Source organism: Leptodactylus fuscus, chromosome 1, assembly GCF_031893055.1.
Source record: "Leptodactylus fuscus isolate aLepFus1 chromosome 1, aLepFus1.hap2, whole genome shotgun sequence".
In the NCBI taxonomy this organism is placed as follows: domain Eukaryota; kingdom Metazoa; phylum Chordata; class Amphibia; order Anura; family Leptodactylidae; genus Leptodactylus; species Leptodactylus fuscus.
In genome coordinates, this window is record NC_134265.1 from 213,188,055 (window position 1) to 213,206,802 (window position 18,748).

The 18,748-nt window shown below is 45.1% G+C and overlaps 1 protein-coding gene across 3 annotated transcripts in view; it reads left to right on the top strand.

The window, feature by feature from the left end:
* HMG20B (high mobility group 20B) overlaps positions 1–18,748 on the top strand; it is a 362,656-nt gene that overhangs the window by 111,313 nt on the left and 232,595 nt on the right. The window lies entirely within an intron of this gene.

The window sequence follows — 18,748 nt, forward strand, 5'->3', positions numbered from 1 at the left end:
GCACCTGATTTATGGAGAACTATAAGTTTTGTTTTATCTTTTTGACCTAATTTAACACTTCTTCAGACTATAGATGCCCATATTATTACTTTTGTTTTTGTAAAATGTTTTGAATTGCAAGTGCCGAATTTTAGCGTGTTACTGTGATGGTAATTCATTGCCACAACTTGACATAATATTACTTCATGCTTCGTGTCTAAGCAGTTGATCTCAGCACATAGCTGGTAGGGGGTCTTAACCTTCTGCCACATTCAGTAGAACATTTTTTTTATTTTTTACAATAGTGGTTAGAATTATAGAGAAGAATATCTCTCTATAAATATATAAATAAATTTAAGACAGATTAATTGCAGGTTTTTTTTTTCTGTAGTTCATTTTTATACCACAGTTTTTCGTACATAAACCGAAGCCTTGTGCGCATCCTACCGCCACATAGTGTTTATACATACACTACCGATCAGCTTTTTGCCCAGTTTTGTGCAGTGTTTTTTTTTTCTTTGTATAAAATCAATATACTAGTAATTAAAATATTTGTGCTATATTATACCTATCTCTGTTTGTATATAGTAACAACTTGGGGTTTAGTAAAAACTCTTTTGGTGCAGATTTCTTGTAAAACTATACTCGGCAGCTTTTTTTTCTACAAGCAGGGAGTTCTTTTTCAGTAGGAAAACAACATAAATAAGCCTTTCAGGCTGTACCAAAAGTAGCTTTTAGGGTCCATTCACACGGAATAGAAGCGCATACATTTTGGCAAAATACACGTGTATAAAATACACATGTAAAAATAAGTCTCCCATTGACTTCAATTACATTTTTTTACATGTGTCAAAATACACGTCAAAATACACGTGTAAAATGTCATTGAAGTCAATCGGAGTCTTATTTTTACACGTGTATTCTTTACACATGTATTTCGCCAAAATGAGTGCGCGTTTACTCCGTGTGAATGGACCCTTAGTCTGTTTAGCTCAAATCCATGCACATTCCAAAGATCAAAGGGTTATCCCTCCCCAACTCCATGATCAAGAGCTCTGGTACAATCCTCCAGATTCAGCCTCCACACAAACTGCTTCTCCAGACACTTCTCCCTCAACAGCCTAGGTGAGAGTTTTAATCACCCTGCACATGTCCAGGTTAAATCATTAGTAACTGATTAGGGATATACCTTCCAAATTTCAGAAAATAACAAAACAAAAGCTGAAAAGTGTTTTTCCAATGAGTTTTCATAGTTTTTTTTTTTATCTTCTGTGATAGATATCATGCTGCAGTGACATTTTTCAATTTTTCTTTTTGACTCCCTTCCTTCCTTCCATAACCTTTATTTTTCAATTCACAGAGCTGTGTGAGGGCTTAATATTTATGGAATAAACTGTTCTTTTTGATGCTACCATTTATTATTCTGTGTAATGTAATGGGAAGCTGGAAAAAAATTCAGAATGGGGTGGATTTGAAGAGAAGTGCATTTGCGCGACTTTTTTTATGGGTTTTATTTTTACGGCATTCACTCTGCAGCCAATATGACACGTCATCTGTGTTCTATGTTGCACAGTAATATTTTACTTTTATATGTACTCTAGGGAAAGGGGTGTGATTTGAATTAAAAATAACCATTTATTTAATTATTTATTTTACTATTACGGTATATCTGCTTCCCTAAGGGAATTGAATCTGCAGTCATTTGATTGCAAGTCCAGTAGGTTGCAATCCAACTTTAATACTGCAATACAACTGCAATATTGTCTCAAAAGGTATAGTGCAGTAATGGCAAACCTTTTAAAAACCGAGTGTCCAAACTGCAACCCAAAACCCACTAAATTATTGCAAAGTGCCAATGGCAATTTATCCTAAATACTCTGCGGATCCACAATTGCAGACAGTTACAGATCCACAAAATACAGTTGTGTGAATGGGGCTTTACCGAACTTTCAATAATACAAACAAATTTGTGCTGAATGTTAAAGGTCTCCGCATTTGGTACTTTTGAACAATTAATGTTCTCCATTTATATCACACAGGATCTGTTTTATAGTGACCGTACATGATATTACAGCCTGTGCTAATATCACGTCTGCTATAAATCATATACTATGGGATATAAATAGTGAAGGGGCCCCAGACTGTATTATATGCTCCACAGTGGCCCCTAGACAGTATTATATGCTCCACAGTGGCCTCCACACAGTATTATATGCTCCACAATAGACCCCCCACTCACGTTATTATATGCGCCACAGTAGGCCCCCCACGCACAGTATTCTATGCTCCATTATATGCTCCACAGTAGTCCCCCCCCACACACAGTATTCTATGCTCCATTATATGCTCCACAGTAGTCCCCCCCACACACACATATACACACAGTATTATACTCCTCTCTAGTCCCATGAAGAGTAGCCAGGCATCCTCCTTCTCCTGACGGTATCCTACCAGAGATGATCAAATACAGCTCTCCAGCAATACACGCGGCACTGGCAAAGCTATTCACACTCGTGCTCAATGCTGGACACTTCCCCGAAGACTGGAACAAAGGGCTCATAACCCCCATCTACAAGAATGGGGACCAATATGACCCCAACAACTACAGAGGGATCTGCGTCAGCAGCACGCTAGGGAAACTGTTCAACAGCATCATCAATAACAGAATCCTCACCTTCCTCACACAACACGGGGTCCTCAGCAAGAGCCAAGCAGGGTTCATGCCAAACCACCGCACCACAGACCATATCTACACCCTGCACAGCCTCATCAAGACGCACGTCCACAACACCAGAAGAGGCAAGATATTCGCCTGCTTCGTGGACTTTAAGAAGGCGTTTGATTCAGTATGGCACCCAGGCCTACTTCTAAAACTCCTAGAGAGTGGAATAGGAGGAAGAACGTACGACGTCATCAAGAGCTCCTACACCGGAAACCAGTGCAGTGTGAAGGTGAATGGGAAAAGGACCGCATACTTCCAACAGGCCCGAGGGGTCAGACAAGGCTGTAGCCTGAGCCCAACGCTCTTCAACATCTATGTCAATGAACTGGCTACAGCCCTGGAGGCCTCACCAACCCCAGGCCTCACCCTGAACAATCGAGAGGTGAAGTTCCTGCTATACGCCGATGACCTCCTACTCCTGGCCCCCACCGAGAAAGACCTCCAAGAAAGCCTGTCAGTGCTGGAAAAATTCAGCACCACATGGGCCCTACCCATCAACCAGAAGAAGACCAAAGTCATGGTATTCCAGAAGAAGGGCCACAATAAAGCCTCCACCACCTCACAATTCACACTGAACGGCTCCACACTGGAGAAAACCAACAGCTACACCTACCTGGGGCTGGAGCTCAGCCAATCAGGAAGCTTCAAAGCAGCAATAGAAACCCTGAAAGCAAAAGCCTGCAGAACCTTCTACGCCATCAGAAGACAACTGTACCACCTCAAACCACCGGTGAGGGTCTGGATGAAGATATTTGACGCTGTCATCTCCCCGATCCTTCTCTATGGCAGTGAGGTTTGGGGCCCAGCCACCTACCCAGACCAGTCAAGGTGGGATTCCAGCCCAACAGAGAACTTCCACCTGGAGTTCTGCAAATACCTGCTACATGTCCATCGCAACACCACCAACATAGCCTGCAGGGCAGAGCTAGGCAGACTCCCCCTATGGCTCACCATACAGAAGAGGGCGCTAGCTTTCCAGGCACACATCCAGGGGAGCAAGCCTGACTCCTACCACCACCAAGCATGGCTAAGCCACCTGAGCAAACCAGACATTCAACAACCAAACAGCAGCCAACCACCAAACCAAAAACTCCAACAGATGATAACCAAGGCCGAAATAAAGGCGACCACAGAGGCAAACAGAGAGCGGTACATTGAAGAATGGAGAAACGAAATAAATAACTCCAAGAAACTCACCGTGTACCAATCCCTACAAAGGGACTACACCATGGCCACCTACCTGGAGAGAATACGCCACCCCAAGCACAGACAGACCCTGAGCCGATACAGACTGAGCGCCCACAACCTAGAGATAGAGACGGGGCGATACAGACAGACGTACAAGCCACGGGAGAAGAGACTGTGCCAGCACTGTGACCAGGGGGTCCTAGAAGACGAGACCCACTTCCTGCTACACTGCACCAAATACTCAGATATGAGGGCCGTCTACTACCAAAGACTCTCTGCCCACATCCCAGACTTCATATCTGCAGACGAGAAGATGAAACTCTACATCCTACTGGGAGAAGAAGAGGCCACTGTGGAGATCGCTGCCCAATACGTGTCCAGCTGTCACCAAACCAGAGGAAGATGAGACTCCATGGACTGTTATATTTATCCCAATACACCCGCCCCCCCCCCCCCCACCTCCCCATATAGCAGTCACCAACGAAGAGGAAGATGAGACTCCATGGACTGTTATAACCGAACCCCCCCCCCCCATACCCACCACCCACCCCAACTCCCCCCCCCCACCCACCCACTTTACTAGCTTTGGCAATGCCAAATACCTATTCGGACGTGCCAATAAAGCATTTTTTGATTTGATTTGACTGCAGGATCTGATGATTTACGTCATTGTGCATCAGGAAAGAAGTCACAGTCTGCAGTCAGTGTAGTCTCTCTCTCATTCTCTCTTTTATTTTTCTCACTCTCATTCTCTCTCACACCTGCGCACGCACGCACGCACGCACACACACACACACACACATTTATACAGTACAGACCAAAACTTTGGACACACCTTCTCATTCAAAGAGTATTCTGTATTTTCATGACTATGAAAATTGTAGATTCACACTCAAGGCATCAAAACTATGAATTAACACATGTGGAATTATATACTTAACAAAAAAGTGTGAAACAACTGAAAATGTCTTATATTGTAGGTTCTTCAAAGTAGCCACCTTTTGTTTTGATTACTGCTTTGCACACTCTTGGCATTCTCTTGATGAGTGTCAAGAGATAGTCATCGGAAATGGTTTTGTGGTATCCCAAGGGATGCAGCTGTTATAGTAGGACCTAATGGGGGTAGTGGTACCTCTGATAGCTGAGCTTTTATAATGGTCACGGTAGCTGTAGTGGTGGTCCTGACTGTGGGGCACCTTTCATAGGACACACAGCAAGTCAATTTTCAAAAGAAGGATAGCAAAAGACACAGTCCTTTGTTAACCAAAAGTTTCTTTACTGAGGACTCTGATAAAGTGCAGCAATACCTCCCAGTGATACAGTCTCATGTACAATACAGCGGGTGCATGTGAGGAGGACTATCATATAGTGCCGCCATACCTCCCAGTGATACAGTCTCATGTACATTACAGTAGGGTGCATGTGATGCAGGATTCCCTTGTAAGCTGACAGGTAATGGCTGATGCTGACACAACTTTCCTCAGATTTGGTATTTAGAGTATTGAGGAGACACAGTCCAGATTATAGCTACAGAAGAGGGATCTTCACCGGTTGGCTCCCGGCGGGTGACTGATTTGGGGTATATGTAGTTACTCACGGTTACTGGGCCGGACGCAGACCTAATACACGTGGCCTGGAAACCACGGAGCACTGGACTTGACCAGAGGCCTTCTTTAGGTCCAGGAATGCAGAAAGGCTCCTTTCTAGCTGCTCCTTTCTGTCAGGTTCTCTCCTTCTTGGAGGCAGTAGGAGTATGGCTGTTATCCCCTCTGTATGGACTGGTGAATGGTCCTAGGAGACTCTGTATCTTACATGGGCTGTGAGATTCACCATGTAGCTCCTAGGTTTGGCAGGAGGAATCTGAAAATCCTGCCTGGAATTGGAGTAGCAGGTGCTGTTACCTCACACACTACACTCTCCACAACATGGCTGCTCTGGTTTCCTTTCTCCTGCTAAGAGGAAGGTGGGGCTAAAGTCTCCACCCACAGCTTACTAGAAAGTTCTGCTCGTGCTGTGTATGGAGTGATTGGGATCCTATATCACATGCACCTACATAGAGTGAAACATAGATGGCAGCAGAATAGTACATGGCAATAAACACAATGTATGCACACAGGAAATACAGATTATACAATAGATAGGGGGGGTACTCAGTATAAGTACATTGTGAGAGACATTACATTACGTAGCATACAACTATTATAATGGCAAGAAGGAGTGTACTGGGACACTACAGTTTTCACTTCACAGGCCCTGTCAGGCTTAATAAGTGGGATTTATTGAATTATAAATGAGGTTGGGACCATCAGTTGTGTTGTGCAGAAGTCAGGGGGATACACAGCTGATAGTCCTACTGAATAAACTGTTAGAATTTGTATTATGGCAAGAAAAAACCAGCTAAGTAAAGAAAAACTAGTGGCCATCATTACTTTAATAAATGAAGGTCAGTCAGTTCGAAAAATTGGGAAAACTTTGAAAGGGTCCCCAAGTGCAGTTGCAAAAATCATCAAGCGCTACAAAGAAACTGGTTCACATGAGGACCGCCCCAGGAAAGGAAGACCAAGAGTCATCTCTGCTGAGGAGGATAAGTTCATCCGAGTCACCAGCCTCAGAAATCCCAGGTTAACAGCAGGTCACATTAGAGACCAGGTCAATGCCACACAGAGTTCTAGCAGCAGACATCTTTACTAGAGATGAGCGAGTACTATTCCAAACGGCCATTTCGAATAGCACGCACCCATAGGAATGAATAGAAGCAGCCAACACGCAGACTTTGCTGGTGGCCGTCCACTTAACCCCCTACGTGCCAGCTACGTCCATTCATTCCTATGGGTGCGTGCTATTCGAAACGGCCGTTTCAAATAGTACTCGCTCATCTCTAATCTCCACAACAAATGTTAAGAGGAGACTTTGAGCAGCAGGCCTTCATGGCAAAATAGCTGCTAGAAAACCACTGCTAAGGACAGGTAACAAGCAAGACTATTTCTAGTTAATACACAAATGTCCAGCTCACCATATTAATGTCCATAGAGAAATAATGGATCCAGGAAGCAGGGAAACCTTTGAGGATTCACAAGGCTCGATAATAGTCACAATTTGTAGTAAAATCCAGCTTCAACTGTAATTCCATATATCCAAACGTGTATGGTAAAAATTAACTTTTATTTTATTTGAAGATAAAAAAAAGTCACATTTTGACTAGGAAAAGCAGCATACATCAAAGGCTATGCATTTCGGGACTATGTCCCTTCCTCATGCCATGAGGAAGGGACATAGTCCCGAAACGCGTAGTCTTTGGAAAATATCGACTCAAAGGAAATTTGAAAGGAACTCAAAATACAAGACAAGAATCCTACCTACAGGACTTGGCTGTAAGCAACAGGAGCATCACATCTGACCACACAATCCCACACCAGAGCGGAATATCTAACGGTAAGGACATCTTGGCTAACCCCCCCCCCAACCAAGTAGATTAGCCCTCTAGAATCCAGCAGAAATAAGAAAATTGAGAACACCCTAAGAATCTGGGAATTTTGGGAAACTACAATATGGAAATCCAAAATTTAGAAGTATGCCCCAATACTACAGCCCTTAATAAGACAGAGCTGAGGACTGAATCCTTGCACAGCAGGGGGTCAGGCACCCTGGAGATTGTATATCCTAACAGCCTAAGCCTCAAAGAACAGAAAGCCATAAAACATGCCACACTCGGGGAACATCCAGAGATCTTGTTTGCTGATTACGCTCTTAATGGAGAGACTAGGAGAAGAACCAATTTAATATTCTATACTAAGCAGCTATCTGCCTGGCACACCGCTCTGTCCACCCACTATAAGAAAAGAAAATAAATGCTAACAACAGCACGGGCAGACAAATTACAATAAAAGACCCACAAAACGATGACAATGTGATACTCACTATAACCGTATACAATACTGGTAATATTACAATATAGGGCAGAGAAGTCAAACTACAGCAGTTTGAATATGCCTTTCCAAAGATTAAGAGACTGGCACCTCTGCCTGCATAGAGACTAACACAGGAGAGCCATCCCCTCTATACACACACCCACCAGCAACCCCCCCACTGCTCCAAGCCACAATCCCCCTCACCTTTCACTTGAGACCATCAGAGACTCCTTATCTGCACTAGAAAGAGATTTCACACACTTCAAAGAACAAATTAAAAGAAACCTCAGTGACAACAACACAAATAAGCAAACTGCCGCTGAGCTGACCAGACTGAGATGTGAAGCCCTGCAGAAACTAGTATGCGATTTTCATAAACTATGCCAAGAAAACGCAGAATTGTGGAGAGTGATAGTAGACATGAAATCTCAGATACGACACCTCACCCAAGAGAGAGGGTCAGAAAATGAGGTTGGTTAGAAACAAAGGACAGACAGGACCCCAACAAAGCAGAAGGAAATACAACACAGGAGAGACCAGAGCTTTTCCCCCATCCAAAGAACAGTACCAGAGCTGCCCCCCACCCCAAGATCAGAACCAGAACAAACCCCAACAAACCAGCCGAACAGCAGACAATTCTTGACTAGGAGATCACCGGGTCCAGATATTGTCCTGATCACAGACTCCAATGGCAAATACCTGGACACAAATAGACTGTTCCCAGGGAAAAGAGTCACCAAAATCCGCTGTTTAACAATCAAAAAAGCAAACGCTGTCATCAACGACCCTGATTTCACCAAACCCAACCACGTCATCATACACACAGGGACAAAAAAACCTTGAGGCCCAGGACCAGCACCAACAGATAGCGGGACAGCATACCCAGCTAGCAGAGAAAGCGCAACAACAGATCTCAGTCTGTAAAATCATCCTGTCATCTCTGCTCCCACGAAAAGACATCTCTGAACACATCATCAGAGATATCAATTCAGAGCTGGCATCCAAAATCGGATCAACATCAGGCATCACCCTGGCACAACACCCCTCCATAGACAAGCGTCACCTATATGATAACAAACCCCTCAACAAACAGGGAGTCAGTCTCCTAGCCAAAGAACTTAGACATAGTGCTCAACAGAGACCCCCAGCCCATACCCCATACAAGACAAAAACCTGTGGAGAAGTCACCTGTGGAGAAGTCACCTGCCAGGAGAAAGATCCAAACACCATACCCCCTCAACATATAAGACAAAGACCCACGGGGAAGTGGCCTGGCTGGAAAATATCTCAAACACAACGTCTCCCCCAAAAAACTGGAAATGGGGACTACTATAAACCAGGGCGGAAGCCACCTGTGCCATACAGAACAAAGCAGAGCACAGACATGGAGGAGATAAGAACCATGTTCAGCACCCTGTGAAACACACTGCTCCAGACTGGGATCCACAACATAGCCACCAATCAGGAACCCAGCCCGTCCTCTGCAGGACAGCTCATTATAAGGTATACCCACCAAAGATGACACCACTGACTATCAGTAGCTGGAATATCCAACGGCTGAATGCCTCAGCCTTTGGATCCAAACCAAACGATCCAGACTTTATAGACAGACTAAAATATCAACATCTAAATCCTCCTAGAGACATGGACCCAGGCAGAAGATGAATCCCTAACACCCATGGGCTAAAAGTCGCTGCCCGGAAAAGCAAGACCACCAAACTAGGCCGCCACTCAGGAGGCATACTAATATGGTTCAAGGAGGAGCTTAAAGAACATGTGAAAGCCATCAAACACGGTGACAACCACATGTGGATAAAAATAAGCAAATCCATCCTCAACGGCCAACACGACATCTATCTCTGTGCAGTATACACCCCCCCATCAGAGTCCTCCTACCACAACCCAGACATCTATGAGGGAATCTGCCCAGCTCCAGTCCCAAGGCAGAGTGCTGATCTGTGGCGACCTAAACGCCAGGACTGGCACAGAGAAAGACTTCCTGTCCTCTGATAGAAACCTGCACATCCCAGTAGGCGAGGTCCACCACCTGGAGTATGCACAGACAAGAAGAAATAGCTATGACATAGTCGTCAACAAGAGCGGGAGACAGCTGCTGAACCTGTGCTGGAGTCTGGGACTGTACATAATGAACGGGCGTACCAGAGAGGACTCGCAGGGACGCTTCACACTAAACTCCCACGTGGGCAACAGCGAGGTGGACTATGTCATCACAGACGCAGACCCAGCAGACATAGATGCTCTCATAGTCACCCCTGAGACACACCTGTCAGACCACAACCAGATCCTGCTGTACATGAGGTACACTGACAAGCCACTCACACAGAAGCCCCATCAGATTGGTCTCTATAACCTACCACCATCCTTTAAATGGGCCAGTCACCGGGCCACCGAATACACCAACGTGGCTAACCGACCCGAAATCAAGGAACTGCTCACAAACTTCTATATGAGTTCGTACCAGCCAGACCAACAAGGGGTCACCCGAGCAGTGAAGGACTTCAATAACAACATCCTGTACACAACAGCAGAACTAGCAGGCCTGAAACAGACAAAGCCCAAGAGACCGACTAAAACAGTCTCACAAATGGTTTGAGAGTGACTGCAAGGCTCTACGCTGTAATCTAAGGGCAGTCTCCAACCAGAAACACAGAAACCCCAACAACAGAGAGACGAGGGAAGCCTACAACAATCTATGCAAGCAATACAAAGGCATCCTCAAAGAGAAGAAACAGAGGTACCTCTCCCACAAAATAGAGCAACTCGAGGACTCCCTTCAGGACAGCTCATTCTGGGAGACCTGGCACCATATGGGCACAAAGCCCAAGAAAAACTTCCTCCACATCCAAAATGGCAATATCTGGCTCAATTACTTCAGAGGTCTCTACAAAAACATCCCAGAAGAAGACCTAACCCCAGAACAGCAACAGATAATCACCAAACTGAGGGATATGGAGAAAGTCATCAAAGACTTCCAGAACCCTCTGGACTCGCCAATCACCATAAAAGATATACAGAAAAGAATTGCCCTGCTGAAAGGCAAAAAGGCCAGCGGCCCTGACTGCATCCTACCAGAGATGATCAAATACAGCCCTCCAGCAATACACGTGGCACTGGCAAAGCTATTCACCCTCGTGCTCAATGCTGGACACCCCCATCTATAAGAATGGAGACCAATACAACCCCAACAACTACAGAGGGATCTGCGTCAGCAGCACGCTGGGGAAACTGTTCAACAGCATCATCAATAACAGAATCCTCACCTTCCTCACACAACACGGGGTCCTCAGCAAGAGCCAAGCAGGGTTCATGCCAAATCACCGCACCACAGACCATATTTACACCCTGCACAGCCTCATCAAGATGCACGTCCACAACACCAGAAGAGGCATGATATTCGCCTGCTTCGAGGACTTTAAGAAGGCGTTTGATTAAGTATGGCACCCAGGCCTGCTCCTGAAACTCCTAGAGAGTGGAATCGGAGGAAGAACGTATGACGTCATCAAGAGCTCCTACACCGGAAACCAGTGCAGTGTGAAGGTGAATGGGAAAAGGACAGCATACTTCCAACAGGCCCGAGGGGTCAGACAAGGCTGTAGCCTGAGCCCAATGCTCTTCAACATCTAAATCAATGAACTGGCTACAGCCCTGGAGGCCTCACCCTGAACGACCGTAAGGTGAAGTTCCTGCTACACTCTGATGACCTCCTACTCCGATTCCCCACCGAGAAAGACCTCCAAGAAAGCCTGTCAGTGCTGGAAAAATTCAGCACCACATGGGCCCTACCTATCAACCAGAAGAAGACCAAAGTCATGGTATTTCAGAAGAAGGTCCACAACAAAGCCCCCACCTCACAATTTACACTGAACGGCTCCACACTGGAGAAAACCAACAGCTACACCTACCTGGGGCTGGAGCTCAGCCAATTAGGAAGCTTCAAAGCAGCAATAGAAAGGAAATGAAAGGAAATGCCTGCAGAACCTCCTACACCATCAGAAGACAACTGTACCACCTCAAACCACCGGTGAGGGTCTGGCTGAAAATATTTGACGCAGTCATCGCTCCAATCCTTCTCTATGGCAGTGAGGTTTGGGGCCCAGCCACCTACCCAGACCAGTCAAAGTGGGATTCCAGCCCAACAGAGACCTTCCACCTGGAGTTCTGCAAGTACCTGCTCCATGTCCATAGCAGTACCTCCAACATGGTCTGCAGGGCAGAGCTAGGCAGACTCCCCCTATGGCTCACCATGCAGAAGAGGGCGCTATCATTCTGGACACACATACAGGGCAGCAGTCCTGGCTCTTACCACCACCAATTAAACCCAAAACAACACCAAAATTATTGGAGCGGTCCCGAAACCACAACAACCATGAATATCATAACAACTCAAGACTCGCAGAATATAAATCAGTTTATTAACAGTTATAATTAATCAATCAATAAACAACATATAAAATAGGGAAAACACACAAGGGGACAGAACCCCACCACACAATTGATGGCAGTATGACACCTAACCCTCCCACTAATGATGACTGAGAGAAATCCTATAATATGAATATAGTATCGCAGAATTGGATAGAATATCCTGATATAATAATTTATATCAAAAATATACACAATATAGAATAGATACTCTAAAGTACTGATAAGATATTCCAGCCAGAATGATAAATATATATCCACATTCGTACTCCCACATGTCAATAAATACTTAAATGTTTATTGATGTTTATTGATTATAATTGTTAATAAATTTGATTATTTTTTATATTCTGCAAGTTTTGAGTTATGATATTCTTACCACCACCAAGCCTGGCTGAGCCACAGAGCCCCGGGAAAAACTGATACCCCCAACCAAGCATCAGCCATCTGCCAAGCCAACACCCCCAACATGCCCTGAACAAGGCTCAAATAAAAGGAGTCATTGAGAGAGACAAAGAGCGGTACATCGAGGAATGGAGAAGCGCAATAAATAACTCCAAGAAACTCACCGTGTACCAGTCATTGCAAAGGGACTACACCATGGCCACCTACCTGGAGAGAATACGCCACCCCAAACACAGATAGACCCTGAGCCGGTACAGACTGAGCACCCACAACCTGGAGGTGGAGACGGCGGCGACACAGGCAGACGTACAAGCCACGGGAGAACAGACTGCCAGCACTGTGACCAGGGGCCCCTAGAAGACGAGGCCCATTTCCTGCTACACTGCACCAAATACTCAGCTGTGAGGGCCGTCTACTACCAAAGACTCTCTGCCCACATCCCACACTTCATATCTGCAGACAAGAAGAGGACTCTGTACATCCTACTGGGAGAAGAAGAGGCCACTGTGGAGATCGCTGCCCAATACATGTCCAGTTGTCACCAAACATGAGGAAGATGAGACTCCACGGACTGTTATACCCCAAATCAGCCCCCCCCTTACTCTCCCCCTCGACTCCAACTCCCCCCCCCCCCACACACACACACACACTTTACTAGCTTTGGCAATGCCAAATATCCATTTGGACGTGCCAATAAAGCCGATTTGATTTGATATATATAAACGGAATATAGTTTAAAGTGATTCTACCATTAAAATCACATTTTTTCTCGATAACACATAATAGCCTTAAGAAAGCCTCTTCTTCTCCTACCTTTCGATTTCTTCTTTGCCCCGCCGTTTGGTTAAAATCCCGTTTTCTGTCGGTATGCAAATGAGTTATCTTGCAGCACTGGGGGCATCCCCAATGCTGCGAGAGAACTCTCCAGCGCCGCCTCCAACTTCTTCTGCAACGTCGTCTTTATGCATCTTCTTCTGGTGCAGGCAGAGCCGACTGAGCATGCCCACAGGCCACAAGAAAATGGCCACTTACTGTGCAAGCGGCAATTTTTCTTGTGGCCGCGGGCATGTGCAGTCGGCTCTGAGCGAGGCCCAAGGTGTACAAATTTCACCGCCTGCGCTGGAAGAAGACGCATGAAGATGACGTTCCAGAAGAAGATAGAGGTGGCGCTGGAGAGTTCTCTCGCAGCATTGTGGACGCTCCCAGTGCTGCAAGAGAACTTATTTGCATACCTACAGAAAACAGAATTTTAACCAAACGGCGGGGCAAAGAAGAAATTCAAAGGTAGGAGAAGAAGAGGCTTTCTTAAGGCTTAAGGCTATTCTGACATGTCAACGACAAACAGTTTTTAATGGTAAAATCCCTTTAAAGCTGACTCAGCGGAATGCACACACCAAACGCAAGTGTGAATGCCCCCTGAGGTGTTATTAATCCTACAGTAAGATATTATAGTGCTTACTTCAGGGGGCACAGATAGGGTCTGGGATCCAGGAAGTCAGCAGGCACTAAACCAAACTAGTGAGGTGGCTTTGCCCACTGTAATTTGGGCTGCCTCAGGTCAGGTCATGTTGCTATGGTGACCTGACTGACGAAGTGACGCGGAGGGGTACAATTGACTATACCGGGCCAGGCAATGGAGACTGCGCGCTTCACTTTACTGATTGGAGGGCACCACTCCTGATGTCTGCGCGATCTGCTCTGTCTCCGGTGTCCGCCTGTGTCCTTCTGTCACATCGCAAGTATGCGGTGTAAGGAGGATACTGGAGGCAGATCACTGGTATCCTCCTTACATCGCATACATGCGATGTGACAGGAGGACACAGGCGGACACCGGAGACAGAGCAGATCGCGCAGACATCAGGAGCAGTGCCCTCCAATAGGTGAAGTGAAGCGCGCTACATGGCCTGGACCGAGCTCCCCAGGAGCTTCATTATAAATGCGCGCCTGCTGGTGGTGCCGGCGGGCCGGACAGACGTGCTCGGCGGGCCACATGTGTCCCGTGGGCCGTAGTTTGAGGACAACTGGTCTATACCATAGATCCATACCACAATGGAAAAAACCTCTAATATCTGACACATCTGTCATATTAGAACCACATGGAGAAGTAGGGAATAGGTCACACAAGCTCTCACAACAAAACAGGAACAAAAGGTCCCATATTTTATGCACAAAAATTTTTTTTTTTACATTTTAAATTTTTATTCCTTTAAGAATCTCCTTTGGAATATATAATAGAAATAAGGGGACAGAGAGGGCATACCTGAGAGCAAAAGGGTAGATGAATAACTATATTCATAGATATCAAAAAGTCCCCCCAAAAAACGGGCCTGTCTGAACACGGACCTATCTGCACACAATCTTAATAGAATTTTATGAACAATCACATTAATATATAGGCAAATACAGTGGGGCAAAAAAGTATTTAGTCAGTCACCAATAGTGCAAGTTCCACCACTTAAAAGGATGAGAGGCGTCTGTAATTTACATCATAGGTAGACCTCAACTATGAGAGACAAAATGAGAAAACAAATCCAGAAAATCACATTGTCTGATTTTCCACCATAATTTGCAAATAAATTCTTACAAAATCAGACAATGTGATTTTCTGGATTTGTTTTCTCATTTTGTCTCTCATAGTTGAGGTCTACCTATGATGTAAATTACAGACGCCTCTCATCTTTTTAAGTGGTGGAACTTGCACTATTGGTGACTGACCTAAATACTTTTTTGCCCCACTGTATATTCTTTATTACCGAAATTTATATTTTAATACAAAAATCAACATCCAAATTGCGTCCATTCTCCATGTGGTACTAACAGCACAACAAGGATCTATTTTCCTTCTTCTGTTCATTTGTGGGCATTGAGGCACCATGATGCTAAGCAGCATAAATACATCCACCCAACTAAAAAAACAAGAGTTAAAAATTAGTATCAAAATCTACTCAAGAAACAATCACCCTGAAATGTAACTCATCCACTGTATGGCGTTTCTCAGAAAAATGTCTAGATACAGGAAGTTCTAACCTCTTTTTACGGATCGTACTCTTATGGAGATTGATCTTAGTCCTAATCTCAAGTGTGGTTTCTCCAATATAAATCAAATTACACGGACATTGGATCATATAGATCACATATTCGGATGAACAGGTATAATGTTCTTTGATGTTAAAAGACAGAAGTCAAGTCTGTATGCCAACACTTGGTTTAATGGGTTCAGTCTATAAAGAAAGAATAAATAATTGAGTTATCAGCTGCTAAAATGTGTATACATTTTTTGGGACACCCTGTATATATATTATACTAGAGGGAGGACCCGGCTTCACACGGGTATATTACATTTAATGTTTGTGTAGTGGCCCCATAAGAAATGTCCAATTTTGCACTGGTGTATTTTGTATGTGGTTTGTGTGTATGTCCATAAGCGTCATGTGATTATGTGTATCTCATTTTGGATATCAGTGAAAAACCTGTGATCAGTTGTTATGGATACCTGGAGTAAAGCTGCATCTAATCCTTCCCCGTGTAGTACTGTGTTTAGACGCAAGTATCTAATCCTTGTTGGTGTGGTACTGTTTGCAGATGCACATATCTAATCCTCCGGTGTGTGGTACTGTGTGCAGATGTGTGTATCTAATCCTCCCCCGTGTGGCATTGTGTGAAAAGGCACGTATCTAATCCTCCGGTAAATGAAACTGTGTGCAGACTTGCATATCTAATCTTACGGCATGTGGTACTATGTGCAGATGCGCGTATCTAATCCTCTGCCATGTGGTACTGTGTGCTGAGACGCGTATCTAATTATCTGGCATGTGATACTGTGTGCAGAGGCACGTATCTTATCCTCTCCCGTGTGGTACTGTGTTCAGACGCACGTATCTAATCCTCCCCTGTGTGGTACTATGTGCAGATGCACATATCTAATCCTCTGGCATGTGGTACTGTGTGCAGATGCGCGTATATAATCCTCCCCCGTGTGGTACTGTGTGCTGAGACGTGTATTTAATTCTCTGGCTTGTGGTACTGTGTGCTGAGGCATGTATCTAATCCTCCAAAGTGTGGTACTGTGTGCAGACACACGTATCTAATCCTCCCCTGTGTGGTATTGTGTGAAGAGGTGCGTATCTAATCATACGGCATGTGGAACTGTGTGTAGATGAACGTATCTAATCCTATGGCATGTGGTACTGTGTGCAGATGTGTATATCTTATGCTCTGGTGTGTGGAACTGTGTGCAGATGCGTGTATCCTATCCTTTGGCATGTGGTACTGTGTGCAGACGCATGTATCCAATCTCCCGGCGTGTGGTACTTTGTGCAGACGCGTGTATCTAATCCTTCGGCATGTGGAACTGTGTGCAGAAGCGCGTATTTAATCCTCTGATTTGTGGGACTGTGTGCAGACGCGTGTATCTAATCCTCTGGCGTGTGATACTGTGTGCTGATCTGTGTATCTAATCCTCTGATGCGTGTATCTCAGTTTGGATATCAGTGTTGGGTTGTGTATGTGGAGTGACCGTGTGTATTGCAGTTGGAATATGAGTGAAAGACTTGCAGGTTTGTATTGGCTAAGGGCGGCATTATGTTTGGAATGCTGTATCTCAGCAACGGTACGTCCGAGCGAGTTGGAGTCTTGTCTTAAACCTTCCCGGATACCTGAAGTATCTCTGTACCAAATTTGGTGAAGATCGATCCAGACGTTTGGTTCGCATTAGAGAACAGACAGACAGACAGACAGAAATTCATTTTTATAATATAGAGAGATTATCTCTCTATATTATAAAAATGAATTTCTATCTGTCTGTTTTCTAATGCAAACCAAACGACTGGACCGATCTTCACCAAATTTGGTACAGATATACTTCAGATATCTGGGAAGGTTTAAGACGAGACTCCAACTCGCTCAGACGTACCGTTGCTGAGATACAGCATTCCATACACAGTGCCCCCCCCCTTAGCCAATACAAACCTGCAAGACTTTCACTCAATAGTCCAACTGCAATACACACGGTCACTCCACATGCACAATACAACACTGATATCCAAACTGAGATACACGCATCAGAGGATTAGATACACAGATTAGCACACAGTATCACACGCCAGAGGATTAGATACATGGGTCTGCACACAGTCCCACACACCAGAGGATTAAATACGCACTTCTGCACACAGTTCCACACACTGAAGGATTTGATACGTGCATCTGCACACGGTTCCACATGCCGAAGGATTAGATACACGCGTCTGCACACAGTTGTACATGCCATAGGATTAGATAGACGCGTCTGCACACAGTACCACATGCAGTAGGATTAGATACGCGCATCTACACACAATTACACACAGGGGAGGATTAGATACGTGTGTGTGCACACAGTACCACACTTTGGAGGATTAGATATATGCCTCTGCTCACAGTACCACACGTCAGAGAATTAGATACGCGTCTCAGCACATAGTATCACACGGGGGAGGATTAGATACGCACGTCTACACACAGCTCCACACTCCAGAGGATTCGAAACACGCGTCTGCACAGTTGTACACGCCATAGGATTAGATACACACGTCTTCACACAGTACCACATGCCGTAGGATTAGATACGCGCATCTACACACAGTTCCACATGCCGTAGGATTAGATACGTGTGTCTACACACAGTTCCACACGCCGTAGGATTAGATACGCACCTCTTCACACAATACCACACAGGGGAGGATTAAATACACGCGTCTGCACACAGTACCACACGCCAGAGGATTAGATAAGCGCGTCTGCACACAGTACCAAATTCCGTAGGATTAGATACGCGCGTCTGCACACAGTACCACATGCCGTAGGATTAGATACCCATGTCTACACACAGTTCCACATGCTGTAGGATTAGAAACGCGCCTCTTCACACAATACCACACAGGGGAGGATTAGATACGTGCATCTGCACACAGTACTACATGACCGAGGGTTAGATGTGCGCGTCTGCACACAGTTACACGCGCTGAAGGATTAGATACGTGTGCCTGCTCTAAGTACCACACGGGGGAGGATTAGATACGCACATCTGCACACAGTTCAACACGCTGGAGGATTAGATACGCAT